The 14,932-nt window shown below is 43.0% G+C and overlaps 1 pseudogene; it reads right to left on the bottom strand.

Annotated features, from left to right (window-relative positions):
• Positions 1 to 5,053: 5,053 nt before the first annotated feature.
• Positions 5,054 to 14,932, bottom strand: part of LOC128592407 (condensin complex subunit 3-like) — a 35,926-nt pseudogene continuing 26,047 nt past the window's right edge.

The raw sequence follows: 14,932 nt of genomic DNA on the forward strand, positions 1-14,932 counted from the left end.
GATGAGAGTGGAAGGTGTGGGTAATGTCTGAATGATAAAGCAGAAGACACAAAGACTGTGGCAGCTTAGAACAAGAAATTCAACAGCTAAATTCTTTCTCTAATTATAAAACCTTCACTGTCAAACCTTCTATAATGGTCTAAAGTGATTAAGAACAAGACAAAGTTCTGTCTTGCCCTTAATAGTTTCAGAACTAGCTTAACAGCAGCATCAGTAAGTAAGACTTGGGAAAATTAGCCCACAAGGTCATAGTGTAATATGGCTTTAACCAAAAGCTTAACTTCCGTGAGGACATCAGAGATTAAGGGCATTGTGTTTCCAGATCAAGTTAGTTAATCTCTCCAAGGACCAGGTCTTCATCTCTAAAGCAAGGATTAACACACCTGTGGTGCATATTATAGGGATTTGCGAAACTTGGTAAATGTAGAATGTAAATGTTTTGGCACAGTAACTGAGATAACGCCGGAAAGGCTATGTTAACCACTGTGATAAAAATGTGTCAAATGGTTTATGAAGTGAGTGTATGATGCCCCATAATCATATCATTGTATACAGTTATGATTTAATAAAAAAAATTAAAAAAAAAATAACTACAATTTATAACCATCTCCTGTGAATCCTATATACTATGTGAAGTGCTTTGCTTGATTTATCTTAGTAATTGTCACAAAATCTCTAAGGAGTAAGAACTAAGATAATGCCCATTTTATAAATGAAGAAACAGAGACTTAGATTTTTTAGGTTATTTACCAAGACTACACAGCTAGCCAAGCTAGATTTGGGCAAAAATACAGCACTATATGACCTCAAAGGCAGTCTATAAAGTACCATTCTCTATCGCTTTCCTTTCCAATGTTTAAAGCATAGGAGGCTAAGTGTGACCATACAAATCCTGGCACAGTGCCTCGAGGGCAATATTCTTCCCTTTGCTCATCCCTCTCTTCTTCCATCCTCCACAACAATGGCAGAGTTCTCACCAAGCTCTCACCCCAGGATAGTAGTGAAACTTAAAGAGTAGATTCTTCTTAGCCACAGGAGCAATCTCCATAGATTTGTCTATATAGCTTAATGTCTGTTCTAGTCCAATGTCAATCACTGACCCCAGCCCCACTGGGTGCTGGCTGGTGCTCAGCAATGGTGGCAGTGCTCACCCCAATGCCTCTGTGCTCAGAGTTGCTGAGGAGATGTTTGAAGGGTTGGAATTTGTGTCACTCAAAATATCCCTTGCAGAAAGCTAAGACCTCTCTGCCAATAGAAAAGTAAACAAACCCAAGAGAAAATAATTCATTTGCTATTGACACATTAGTAGCATATGTGTTCTTACAGAGTGGGCTCATTTAACTCTCGGCGTATGACCCCTGTCCTTTTAAGAATTTGTGGCACTGACAACCACCCACTTCTTCATTCCACAATTCTTTGGGCTCTTTCTTTTCAACTTGAACCCAGCAAAATGGCTCCAGCAAAGAAAGGTGGTGAGAAGGAGGGCTGTTCTGTCATCAACGAAGTGGTGACTTGAGAATACACAAGTGCATCTATGGAATGGGCTTCAAGAAGCATGCCCCTCAGACACTCAGAGAGATCCCGGAATTTGCCATGAAAGAGATGAGGACTCCGGATGTGTACATTGATTCCAGGTTCAACAAAACTGTCTGGGCCAAAGGCATAAGGAATGTTCCATAAGGTATCCATGTGCAGTTGTCTAGAAAACGTAATGAAGATTCACCAAACAAGCTATATGCTTTGTTTATCTATGTACTTGTTTCCACTTCAAAAATCCACAGTCAACATGATTGTCAGATAGATCAAATAAAGTTATGAAACCAAACAAAAATAAATAAATAAAATAAAGAATTTGTGGAACTTTTTCCCCCCTTTTTTTGGAATTAACTTATTTCAGAGAATTAACAAAGCTAGTTTGGTCAAAAGAGAGTATGGTACCCAAATGGCCAAAACAAATGTAATTATCTGCAGCTAATAAGGCCAAAATCTCAATCTTTCTCTCTCTCTCTCTCTCTCTCACACACACAAACACACACACACACACACACACACACACCTCCCACTCAACACACATAGGCTTGTTCCAAATTCTGACTCAGTAGCATTTACCACTAAGGGAAGGGAGTTTGTCTTCAGGCTGCAGTGATGCTGGAACTGGTCACTACTGGAAACACCAGCAAAACCAAACTCACTTGGTGAAATGACCTTCCTCCAAAAGCAGGAATTCTGCTTCTGCCAGTAGTCCCCAAAGTTGTTCTCTGGAATTGAACCTGGGGATAAATCAGAGTTTATAGCCCTTGGAAGACTATGGGTTCAATGACTTCTTAGCTCAGAGGTTTAAAAAAATCATGTTATTTCCTGATAAGGAAAAACAAAATCTTTTTTTTTTTTTAATTTTTTAATTTTTAATTTTTTATTAAATCATAGCTGTGTGCATTAGTGTGATCATGGGGCACCATACACTTGGTTCATAGACCGTTTGACACATTTTCATCACACTAGTTAACATAGCTTTCCTGGCATTTTCTTAGTTATTTTGCTAAGACCTTTACATTCCACATTTACTAAGATTCACATATACCCCTGTAAGATGGAGACTTTACCTCTTTCATGTTTACATGGATGGAGCTGGAACATATTCTTCTTAGTAAAGTGTCTCAAGAATGGAAGAAAAAGAACCCAATGTACTCACCCTTATTATGAAACTAATGTAGGACCTTCACATGAAAGCTGTAACCCAGTTACAAAAATTCTTTATTAAATGCATATGAGGTAAAATAAATTTTTAAAGAGATAAAAAATAAACCCAAGTTAAACACCATAATAGACTGAGTGGCACCTGTGGCTCAGTGAGTAGGGCACCGACCCCATGTACCAAGGGTGATGGGTTCAAACCCAGCCTTGGCCAAATTGCAACAACAAAAAAAATAGCCAGGCATTGTGGCAGGTGCCTGTAGTCCCATCTACTTGGGAGGCTGAGGCAAGAGAATTGCCTAAACCCAGGAGTTGGAGGTTGCTGTAAACTGTGACCCCACAGCACTCTTCCAAAGGTGATAAAGTGAGACTCTGTCTCTAAAAAAATAAATAAATAAAATAAAATAAACAAAACCATAATAGACTAAGGAAGAAAAAAACAAAATGTTAGAGAATGCTTTTTGCCGTATTCAGAGATTATAGGCAGTTGAAAAAATGTTTTTCCTTATTTTCCAAATGTTTGCACTAGTAGGAATTTCTTTTAGGAGTGAAGTTTCTTTTGCTTGTTTGGACTGCTATGCAGATTGCCAAATATTGCTAAGGAAATCTGTTAACATTCACTCTACTTTTTAATTTTTTTTTTTTATTGTTTGGGATTCATTGAGGGTACAGAGAATTAGGCTACACTGATTACATTTGTTAGATAAATTCCCTCTTATAATTTTGACCCCACCACCACAAGAGGTATGCTCTACACGGTGACTGCCATCTCCCTCTCCCTTCTCCTGCTCCTCTCTCCCCACTTGTTGATTCCCAAACCCCCAACCCCACCCTGTGTTAGCTCATCTACCATCTTCATAAAAGAATTTAGTACATTGGATTCTTGCTTCTCCATTCTTAAGATGCTTTACTAAGAAGAATGTGCTCCACATCAATCCATGTTAAAACAAAAGATGTAAAGTCTCCATCTTTTTTAATGGCTTAAGAATATGCATATATTGTAGCATGTAAATCCATTTCTAGATTGGTAGGCATTTAGGCTGTTTCCACATTTTGGTGATTGTAATTGAGCTTTGATAAACAGTCTAGTGCAAATGTCCTTATGATAAAAGGATTTTTTTGATAGAAGGATTGCAGGATCAAATGGGAGGTCTAATTTGAGTTCTTTGAGAATTCTCCACACTTCCTTCCAAAAGGTTGTATACATTTGCAATCCCACCAGCAGTGTAAAAGTGTTCCTTTCTCTCCACATTCACACCAGCATCTGCAGCTGTGAGACTTAGTGATATGGGCCATTCTCACTGGGGTTAGGTGACATGTCAGGGTAGTTTTGATTTGCATTTCTCTAATGATTAGGAATGACGAGCATTTTTTCATGTTTGTTAGCTATTTGTCTGTCTTTAGAGAAGGTTGTATTCATGGCTCTTCCCCAGTGATACATGGAATTGTTCGGTCTTTTTTGTTGATTAATTTGAGTTCTCTATAGATCCTAGTCATCAAGCTTTTGACCCATTCATAATATGCGACTATCTTTTCCCATTCTGAGGGTTGTCTGTTTGCTTTGGTTGTTGTCTCCATAGTTTTGACCTTTAGCTTCTGGGCGTTTACTTTGCTGGTGGTCCACTGTGATGGTCAGTGTTGACAGTAGGTCTAAGTAGTTCCTGTAGAGCTGGTCCTGTGGTGAATTTCCTCATTGCTTGCATATCCACAAAAGATTTTATTTCTCCATCAGTTTTGAAGCTTAGTTTAGCAGGATATAGAATTCTGGGCTGAAAATTATTTTGTTTAAGAATGTTGAAGGTGGATGACAATGTCCTTCTGGCTTGGAAGGTTTCAGTTGAAAAGTCTGCTCTCATCCTAATGGCTCTGCCTCTATAGGTCAGTTGGTGCTTACTCCTGGCTACTTACAGAATTTTTTCTTTCATCTTGACTTTGTACAGTTTAATTACAATGTGTTTTGGAGAGGCTCTGTTTGAGTTGAGATGACCTGGGGTTTGATAACCATTTGAAAGGAGTGTGTTGAGGTCTTAAGGAAAACTTGGTAAGTTTTCATTTATGATGGTCTCCAGGAGGGCTTCCATTCCTTTGGGACAATCTTCTTTCCCTTCAGGAATCCCTATTATTCGTATATTTGAACACTTCATAGAGTCTTATAGTTCTCTAAGTGCCCGCTCTGCTTTCTCTCTCTTCTTTTCTGCCTCTTTAACTACCTGGCTTAACTTGAAAACTTTATGCTCTAGCTCTAAGGTTCTTTCTTCTCCATGGTCTAACCTATTTTTTTTTTTTTTGACAAAAGGATGACTTTATTAAAGTAAAGAACTAAACATAATTTTAAAGGCCTCCACCCCCATGATTTCTCCTAATTTATAACTTCATTGAGAAATTGTGCAAGTTTAAGTTTACTTTTTTCTAGTGCTGCTATTTTGGCTTATCTTGATAATTCCTTCATTTCTAATTCTCATTCTGGAATTAGAATGAGAATCAGCCTCAGCAGGCTGATTTCTCCTGTTCAACCTTGTTGAAGCTGTCACTTTTCAATGTTAGTCTTTGGCTTAGTTGATCTTGATGGTTGTGTTGGTTTTACAACTTGAGAGGAGTCATACATACTTCATTCTTATCATCTTGAAAAATAGTTATAGTCATGTTAGTATCCTATGTTGCTACATGTTGTTCACCAAATTCGTTATTTCCTTTTTCTAATTGAACCTTTGATTTTTCCCAAAGCTTTCAGACATGTCCTACTTTTCACTTGCTCCAGAATCTCATTCATAGAACCAGAAGATTTTTTGTAAGATTGCTAATGAGTTCTAAAGAACTCAAGGCTTTTGTATAGATGCGAATTTCTGGTAGGCATGGACTTACTAAGATCTCACAGCAAATTTTTATAGCCAAATTGTCATGTACTGTTAAGGCCTAATAATCTGGGGAATTCTTGGCCTGAGGATTTAATGCACTTGGTCATGTAAAATCTATAAGTAACTCAGTAACATTTGTGATATCTATTTCAGGAAAAAGAGAAGAAACAGGCACATTTACAAGTGTTTGCAGAGTTGGAAGAAAGGCTTCTTCAAAGCATTTCTAATTAGTCCTGCTTGCATAGGCAAACATGGGGAAAAACATGCCCAGGCAACATTGAAGTTGAACATCCTCTTCAGCCACAGGATTTTATCATAACAAAATCAGATGATAAAGAACCCTGCTGCTGACCTAAAGCCCAGAGAACATTAGCTTGGCTAATCCTTCTGCAGTTCCTGTCCTAATTTCAGACACCTCACTATCTAAGAAATCAGAAAGGAGTTTCAGAACATTCTTAGCTGTAGCAGTCTCTTCAAATTCTTTTGACTCTTGCTCATCATCACCATTCATTTCTGTAGCTTCTCATGGAAGAGCATTGATTTTTTTTTTTTTAGTTTTAAATGGTTCCATCCCAAACATCATCTGCTGGTCCAAGATTGCCTTTAAAGCATTCATTTTTATTGTGATATCATAAATTTGCAAAACCTGTAATAGCAGCCCAAAGTATTTACTTGCAAAATCCTGATTCTGCAGTCCACAATATCCCAAACATAAAACAGCCAAATTTCTCACTAAGGGATGAACGTTTGTTATTCCAGGAAGAATCAAAGATTCAATGATCCCATTCATGGTTGCACCAGTTATCTGTTGAAATTGACATCTGCTTCATCAGTTCATAGGATAAAACAAGACACTTCTGCAGTATTTCACATCATTCTTTTCTATATGTACTTTTTTTTGTGTGTGCTTCACATAGTTTTAATGATGAGTAGTTTATATATATATATATATTAAATTATACCTGTGTACATTAATGCGATCATGGGGCACCATACACTGGTTATATAGACCGTTTGACACATTTTCATCACACTGGTTAACATAGCCCTCCTGGCATTTTCTTAGTCATTGCGTTAAGACATTTACATTCTACATTTACTAAGATTCATATATATCCTTGTAAGATACACCACAGGTGTAATCCCACCAATCACCCTCCCTCTAACAACGTCCCCCCTCCCTTCCCTCCCTTTTCCCCTTCCCCCTATTCTTAAGTTATAACTGGGTTATATCTTTCATGTGAAAATCATAAATTAGTTTCATAGTAGGGCTGAGTATATTGGGTACTTTTATTATTATTTTTTTTTTGTAGAGACAGAGTCTCACTTTATGCCCCTTGGTAGAGTGCCGTGGCATCACACAGCTCACAGCAACCTCCAGCTCCTGGGCTTAAGCGATTCTCTTGCCTCAGCCTCCCAAGTAGCTGGGACTACAGGTGCCCGCCACAGCACCCGGCTATTTTTTTGTTGCAGTTTGGCCCGGGCTGGGTTTGAACCCGCCACCCTCGGCATATGGGGCCGGCACCCTACTCACTGAGCCACAGGCGCTGCCCAGGGTACGTTTTCTTCCATTCTTGAGATACTTTACTAAGAAGAATATGTTCCAACTCCATCCATGTAAACATGAAAGAGGTAAAGTCTCCATCTTTCTGTAAGGCTATATAATATTCCATGGTGTACATATACCACAATTTATTAATCCATTCATGGATTGATGGGCACTTGGGCTTTTTCCATGAATTAGCAATTATGAATTGGGCTGCAATAAACATTCTGGTACAAATATATTTGTTATAATGTGATTTTTGGTCTTCTGGGTATATGCCTAGCAGAGGAATTATAGAATTGAGTGGCAGATCTATTTTTAAATCTCTAAGTGTTCTCCAAACATCTTTCCAAAAGGAATGTACTGATTTGCATTCCCACCAGCAGTGTAGAAGTGTTCCCTTTTCTCCACATCCATGCCAACATCTCTGGTCTTGGGATTTTGTGATAGGGGCTAATCTTACTGGAGTTAGATGATATCTCAAAGTTGTTTTGATTTGCATTTCTCTGATGATTAAAGAAGATGAGCAGTTATTCATATGTCTGTAGGCCGTGTGCCTGTCTTCTTCAGAGAAGTTTCTCTTCAAGTCCCTTGCCCAGCCTGCGATGGGATCACTTGTTCTTTTCTTGCTTATACGTTTGAGTTCTCTGTGGATTCTGGTTATTAAACCTTTGTCAGAGACATAACCTGCAAATATCTTCTCCCATTCTGAGGGCTGTTTGCTTGCTTTACTTACTGTGTTCTTGGCTGTGCAGAAGACAAGCCAATTAAAAACATTCCGTGGGGAAAAGATTCCCTATTTAACAAATGGTGCTGGGTGAACTGGCTGGCAACCTGTAGAAGACTGAAACTGGACCCACGCCTTTCACCATTAACTAAGATAGACTCTCACTGGATTAAAGATTTAAACTTAAGACATGAAACTATAAAAATACTAGAAGACAGTGCAGGAAAACCCTTGAAGCAATCAGTCTGGGCGAGAATTTTATGAGGACGACCCCCCAGGCAATTGAAGCAGCTTCAAAAATATACTCGGCTAATATTTTAACCTATTTTATTACAAGTCCATGCTCATTCATGTACATATTTCTGCATGGACAATTCAGAACGTCCTTTCTTAGGGTTTTCACACCCTCTAAAGTTACTGGTGATGTAAAGTCTGGAAGTCGGGATACACGTGGTTCTGCATATGGGGTGAATCAGGGAGGAGGATGTGTTATGAAAAAGGCATGAAATGTGCCCCTAGTGAGGAAATATATGTGTAACATCATCTAACTTACTTGTTTTTTTCAAAGTTGATTCAATGTATGCATTTGAAAACAAAAAAGACAAAAACAGGTAACAACAACAATAAAGGCTATCCATGTGGAAATGTGCTTTTTCAAAGAAAGGACTGAACACAGAAATGGTTTTGTGTGGAGACCAAAGGCCCACACCTGGCTCAGGCCTTTTAGAGGGACCCACCTGTGCTACTGTTAGGAAAAGGAGAGAAGATCTCAGAGGAAAGTTCAAGTGCTACAATCATGAGTCAGAAAACACAGTAAGACAGGGCAGTGCCTGTGGCTCAAAGGAGTAGGGCGCTGGCCCCATATGCGGGAGGTGACAGGTTGAAACCCAGCCCCGGACAAAAAAGAAAGAAAAAAAGAAAGAAAGCAAACACAGCAGGACAAGTGGTCCCCTAGGGCAATTTGGGGACCACAGCCAGGTCACTCTCTGACTCCCTATGTAGTTTGGTTCACAGGACTATGTTACCCTACTTGAGATAATCAGCACAGGCCAGCAGGCCCTCAAGTCCCCATTGTTCCTTGTGAACATGTTAACCAGGCGACATCAGTGTGGGGTGTCCATGCACGGTGTGTGCGTCTCTGCCCTGCACACGGCCCAGAGACTCCTGTGTGGCTGTTGGGTGACCTTGGTAGTTCCCTTAAGGCCCCTTTCCATTGACTGTTTCTCCTTAACTGCCTGCACTAGGTGTGCACAGCCCCAGCTTTGCTGGGAGGACCCAAAACAGCAAAATACCGAGGACTCAGCTTTCTGGAGTGAGATGTATTTATACTGATTTGGAAGAAACAGGAGTGAGGTGACTAAGAACCCCTTCGCCCTGCCACCCACAGCCATGGAAGAAAAAGCAGAGAGGGGCAGTGAGGGGACAAGTGCCCAGGAGCCATGGTCCAGGCTCCATGGTTGTTCCAGCTGGTTGGGGCAGGGTGGGAGACCAGGCTGTGCTCAGCTGGCTGCACTGTGGTTAGGAGGTCTCTGCAGGCTGCATCCTGCTTGTGTGGCTCCCCAGCCAGCTGGGAGTCCAGGCATGGCCAACCTCCCACACCATGTTTCAGGATCCCGGGAGGTCAGGACCTTCTTGCTCTCCAAGGAGACATTTGAAGTGGACTGTCAGGTATTTTGAAATGTGGCCTGGTCACCATGCTGTACAACAGACATCAGGGTTTCTTCATCCTGTGTAAACATTTGTTCCCTGCTACTAACCCCCCATCCCTCCCTGTGCTGCCCACCCCATGTCACAAACATTCTATGAGGTCAGCTCTTCAGAGGCAACACATCAGTGACAGCATGCTGCATCTGCCTGCCAGGAGGAGGATGTTAGCTTTGCACATATACCTGAACTTCACCTTGTGCCGAATACATGTACACACAGTAAAAGATACAATTTCAATCTCTTTATTGAAAATCCAATAAGAAATAAAAGAAGGAAGCATGGCTGATCACCCCACACTCGCCTCCTGCTCTCTGCCTCAAGTCCCCTGGCTGGTCGCAGGCACCACCTTGTTCGGGCGGTGGCGGTTCTTTTGGGCCGGCGGGAGGCAGAACATTTTCCGAAAGAAGTTCACAATCCTCCTAGCACACGCCCGCCGGCCCTGGCCCGGTTCAGTGGGTTCATCGTCCACCACCTGCCCAGCTGGAAGGGAGGGGTCATAGCTGGTTCTTCCCTCAGCTCCCGTGTCTCCTGCTGGGCCTCCCATAAGGTGGCTGGTGCTGGAGGGAGAGGACACGGGGCTAGCCTGGGGGGCACAAGTGGGCCTGAGTATCCTTGGGGTGGAGGTGTCTGGTGGGGTGGCAGCCTCAAATGGGGTGATGGTCTCCTGTGGAGTGGCAGTCTCTGGTGGGGTGGCGGCATCCAGTGGAGTGTGGGTCTTCAGTTGGGTGGTGGCCTCCAGTGGGTTGGCAGTCTCCAGAGGGGTGGCGTCCACCAGTGGGGTGGCAGCCTCCAGTGGGGTGACTACCTCCAGTGGGGTGACTGCCTCCAGTGGGGTGGCAGCCTCCAGTGGGGTGACTACCTCCAGTGGGGTGACTGCCTCCAGTGGGGTGACTGCCTCCAGTGCGGTGGTGGCCTCCAGTGCGGTGGTGGCCTCCAGTGGGGTGACTGCCTCCAGTGGGGCGGCAGCCTCCAGTGTGGTGGCGGCCTCCACTGTGGTGGTGGCCTCCAGTGGGGTGACTGCCTCCAGTGTCATGGCAGCCTCTGGTGGGATGTCTGCTGCCGTGTGTGGCCTCATCCTCTCTTGCCCAGACTGGATCCAGGGGTCTTCCATCATCTGCCTGATAGTGGGTCTCTTGCTGGGGTCAAGGGTTAGGATTTTTTGGATGAAGGATTTTAATTTGGGGGTAGTGAAACCAGGTGTAGCATAGGTACCTCTTGAGATCGATGTTTTTAGTTCATCGAGGTCTCTTCCCTTAAAGGGGAAGGTCCCGGCTGCCATTACATAGAGGATGACCCCAAGGCTCCAAATTTCTGCCTCTGGCCCTTTGTAGTTCTGGCCCAGGAAAACCTCAGGGGCCAAGTAAGGGGGGGTCCCACAAAAGGTTCTGAACGTCTTACCTTCGCTGAAAGTTGCAGCCATGCCAAAGTCAGCCAGTTTGACATTGTTTTGGGAATCGAATAAAACATTTTCAAGCTTCAGGTCCCTGTGCACGATGCCCTTTTGGTGGAGGTACTCCATGGCTTTCAGTAGCTGCAAGAATATGGCTCGGGCCTCCCCCTCCTCCATCTGGCCATATGCGTCTATTCTCTCACCCAGGTTACCACAGGCTGCAAGTTCCATAATCAGGTACGTATTTTCCTTACCCTGTCTGACCTCCAGCAGCTTGATGATGTGGGGATGGTCCAGTCTCTTCATGATGTCAGGCTCCGCAGACACAGACATGAGGCCAGCAATACGGCGTTTGTTGATGATCTTCACCGCCACCAAAGTGCCAGTTCCACGGTGACGGGCCAGCCTCACTTCAGCGATGCTGCCCTCGCCAATGGTCTGTAAGAGCTCATAGTCCTGGAGGACCTCCCTGTCCAGGGACACGGAGGACACCCCAGGCGCCATGGGGAGCCTGACTACACTAACACTATGCTAGATAAGCTAAACTAAATAACTAATCAACAACAACAACAACAACTAATACTCACTGTGCTACAAACACTAATAAACTATAATAACTGGGGCACTAAATATACTGACACTAATGAAAGCTAACTAGGATAAAAAAATATGTGAACTTATACTAAGAAAACAAATAACACTACGCTATGAAGACTATGTACACTATGATAAACTACTCACTGGGATAACTGCAAGCACTACGATCAAGGAAACACGCTAGCTGAGGTCAAGTCCGCAGGTCACCGAAAGAGCTTCCTGGGCTGTAACGACCAAAGACCCAGGCTCAGACAGGTGCTTATATAGGTTTCGGCCTCAATGGCTCTCTATGAGGTCAGAGGCAGGGGGAAACGGACCAATCAGGGCCGGGGATAACACTGGGTGGGGTTTTTTTTCCTTACATGGGTGCAAAAACATTGAAGTTTTGGCCTCAATGGCTCTCTATGAGGTCAGAGGCAGGGGGAAATGGACCAATCAGGGCTGGGGATAACACAGGGTGGTTTTCTTTTTCCTTATAGGGGGGCAAAAACATTTTCTTCTTGAAAGAAAACAAGTGCTTCTCATTTACGTGGGTTATAGACATTGATATTTGGTTTATTAGAAATTAAAACCTGTACAACATTTCCATAGCCTTCTCACTTTTAGTTTTAAAACCTATAATAACTTTTGGCTTTTAGAGACCTCATTATGCCTCTATGGGAAGTATCCAATTCCTTCTACTTTAAATTTGAATTAGTGTTGGAGGGATGCTACAAATAGCTGCTATTATGATACTATACATGATACTACACACTAGTGTATAGAAATATTCTGTGGTATATGATACCCAATAAGGTCCCTAATTAACACCTAGTGAGCTGCTAGGAAGATGACTCTCACCATCATTTTCCCCCATTGTTTACCACATGATTTTCCATGATTTCCGTGGGCTGAAATATTCAATGTCATGGGGGGAAAAAAGATCTATCTACCAAGAGTCCAATATCCAAGAAACTGTTCTTCAAAAACGAGGAAGAAATTAAGACATTGTCAGATAGCTAAAATGTGAATACAGCAGCCCTACCCTGCAATGAAAGGAGTCCTTCTGGTTGAAAAGAAAGGACACTAGAAAGGAACTCTAAGCCTGATGAAGAAATAAAGAAGTCTGGTAAAGGCATGGAAGACATGGAAGCATGTGGTTGTAGCGATGGGATCCCCTTAGACCCAGTTGGTGATTCCATCCTGGATTCCCTTGAACTGTTTGATTTCTAGGTAGGAGTTTTGACCTGGGCATGGAGGTGGTCCCCTAAGACCTGACCAGCTGCCCAAATCTCTTTCTCTCATCTACACACATCAGTGTGAGAGTAATGATACAGGACAGGTGGTGCCATGACCTGCCCCCTTAGCGCTGGCGTTGTTGACGCTGCACTGCCAGGAGGAACCAGCTTGTGGGAAGGGCCGGACACCCACGGGGGAGACACTGGAGGCTCCCTGTCTCCTCCCCATGAATTTCTGACTGGTGAGTTTCATGTTCAAGGCCTCAGAGTTCATTGGACAGCTGGCTGTAACTAAAGAAGACCCACCCTAAAAGTCAACATTGAGTTCTGGAAAAACAATCCCCTGCCACTATATACCCCCCTGAGCAGAGAGCCCGAGGACAGACCTCCCAGAGGGAGCAGGAGAGCTTGTTCCCCTCCTGGGTTCTCTCTGCCAGGAGCTTTGGTTTTTTGTAAGTTGTAAGTTTAGTTTCTGTGAATAAATCCTGTCTTACTACTGATGCTGTGGTCCGTGGATTCATTCTTGGATCCCCGAGACCAAGAACCTGAAACACCGGGATCAGATTTGGCAAGACACCCAGGACAGAAGATGAAGTTCTGGTATCATATTTGGTGGCCCGTATGGGGACAGCAGATGGAAAGAAGACATCTGTGGTACGTAATGGGACCACTTACCTCCATCCTGTTTTTCTCTGTAGCTATGCTACTGGAGATTAATAAATTCAATGCCCACCAGCCTGTAAATGTGCAGAGTGTAAATGCTGAACTCCAGGTCAGGGGCAAGAGGCTGTTGGGAAACAAACTTTCTAATTCCCCTGGGCTTCAGAAAGGAGGGAAAGGGACTGTTGGTGAATTTTGAACCTATTCTCTCTTTATTCCTTTTCCCTGGTCGAGATCTGAGCAAGGAGGTAGCACCCAGAGGCCCTGGAGTCCCCAGCAATTGTTCTGACCCCAGGACTTGGAAGTACCTTTGAAAACTCGTGCTCTCCCAGCTTTTACTATCTTCTCTTCTCATCCATGGTTCCTAATTTTTTCTATGTATCTCTGTAGACCTCTTCTATTTCTCTTCCTCTCTTTGATAGTATATATGCTTTGTTTGGATGTAGGTAAGAATTGTTTATATATTTAGTTAATTTTGCAAGGGTATTCGGGAATTTTTTTTTTACAACTGTGTATTAGATGTTTTCAGAGGGCTTCAAATTTTGTAGGTGGGTTGAGAGTTATTACTTTTCATTGGTGTTTTTATGTCACTAAAAAAAAAAAAGGCTGACCTTGTTAAAGAGAAGTCAGCCCCAAATCAGGGGTGAAATGACTCCCCTCCACAGTGTGTCTGTGCAATGGGAGGCCTGTGAAAAGAAGCCCAGGATGACTCCCCAAGGTGGGAATGGCCCTGAACCTTGGCTACCACTCAGTCTCTTGAAAATAAAGACAATGAGAATGCTGCTGGGTATTTGATTTTTTCTGATATGGGGAAGTTTAAGATATTCCTAGGTTTCTCTAGGACTTCAGCCAAGTGCAACTAATTGTGATTCAAAAAAGTTTCAAAGTGTCTCAACACTGATTTGTAGCTAACTTTCAATATTCTTGTCTTGGTAAACTTTAAAAAAGACAGAGGAGGTTGAAAAAACATAGCACTTAACACCAAGACCTGGTCATGCTGGAAAGCCTACTTTTTTTTTTTTTTTTTTGTTAAGGGGAATTTAGAAAAAGCTTGGACAGATTCTATAGAGTTAACTGTGCAAACACCGCACAGCCATTTTCTTCGGGATGGGGCTTATTTCCACATTGACTGATACTCTGAGGCTCGTGGGGGGAAGGGGCAGAAAGGGGCAGAATATAAGCATCGGGTGGGACCAGGCTCCCTGATACCTGCTTTCTCAGAGCTGTGCTGCGGGCACGTTATCAGCACAGGAGAACCAGCGGGCACTAAGTGCTGCATTGGTAAGAGTGGCTAATTCCAGACAAGGGCTGAGGAGGCCACTCTCCTCAGGATTCTTCCCCCAAAATTGGAAGGACACTTCCTTTTGTTTGGTCAGAAGCTTCATGGGTTGGTCAGAGGATGCTCTGACGACTCAGGAATATGGGGTGGGATTGATTAACACACTGGATGTTTGTTCTTTCTCACGGATGGGTAACATATTCTCTCGCCAAGAGAACACCCTGCTGGGCTGTATTCTGGAGCACTGGGGGAAGTTTGAT

This window comes from Nycticebus coucang, chromosome 8 (genome assembly GCF_027406575.1).
Source record: "Nycticebus coucang isolate mNycCou1 chromosome 8, mNycCou1.pri, whole genome shotgun sequence".
Classification (NCBI taxonomy): domain Eukaryota; kingdom Metazoa; phylum Chordata; class Mammalia; order Primates; family Lorisidae; genus Nycticebus; species Nycticebus coucang.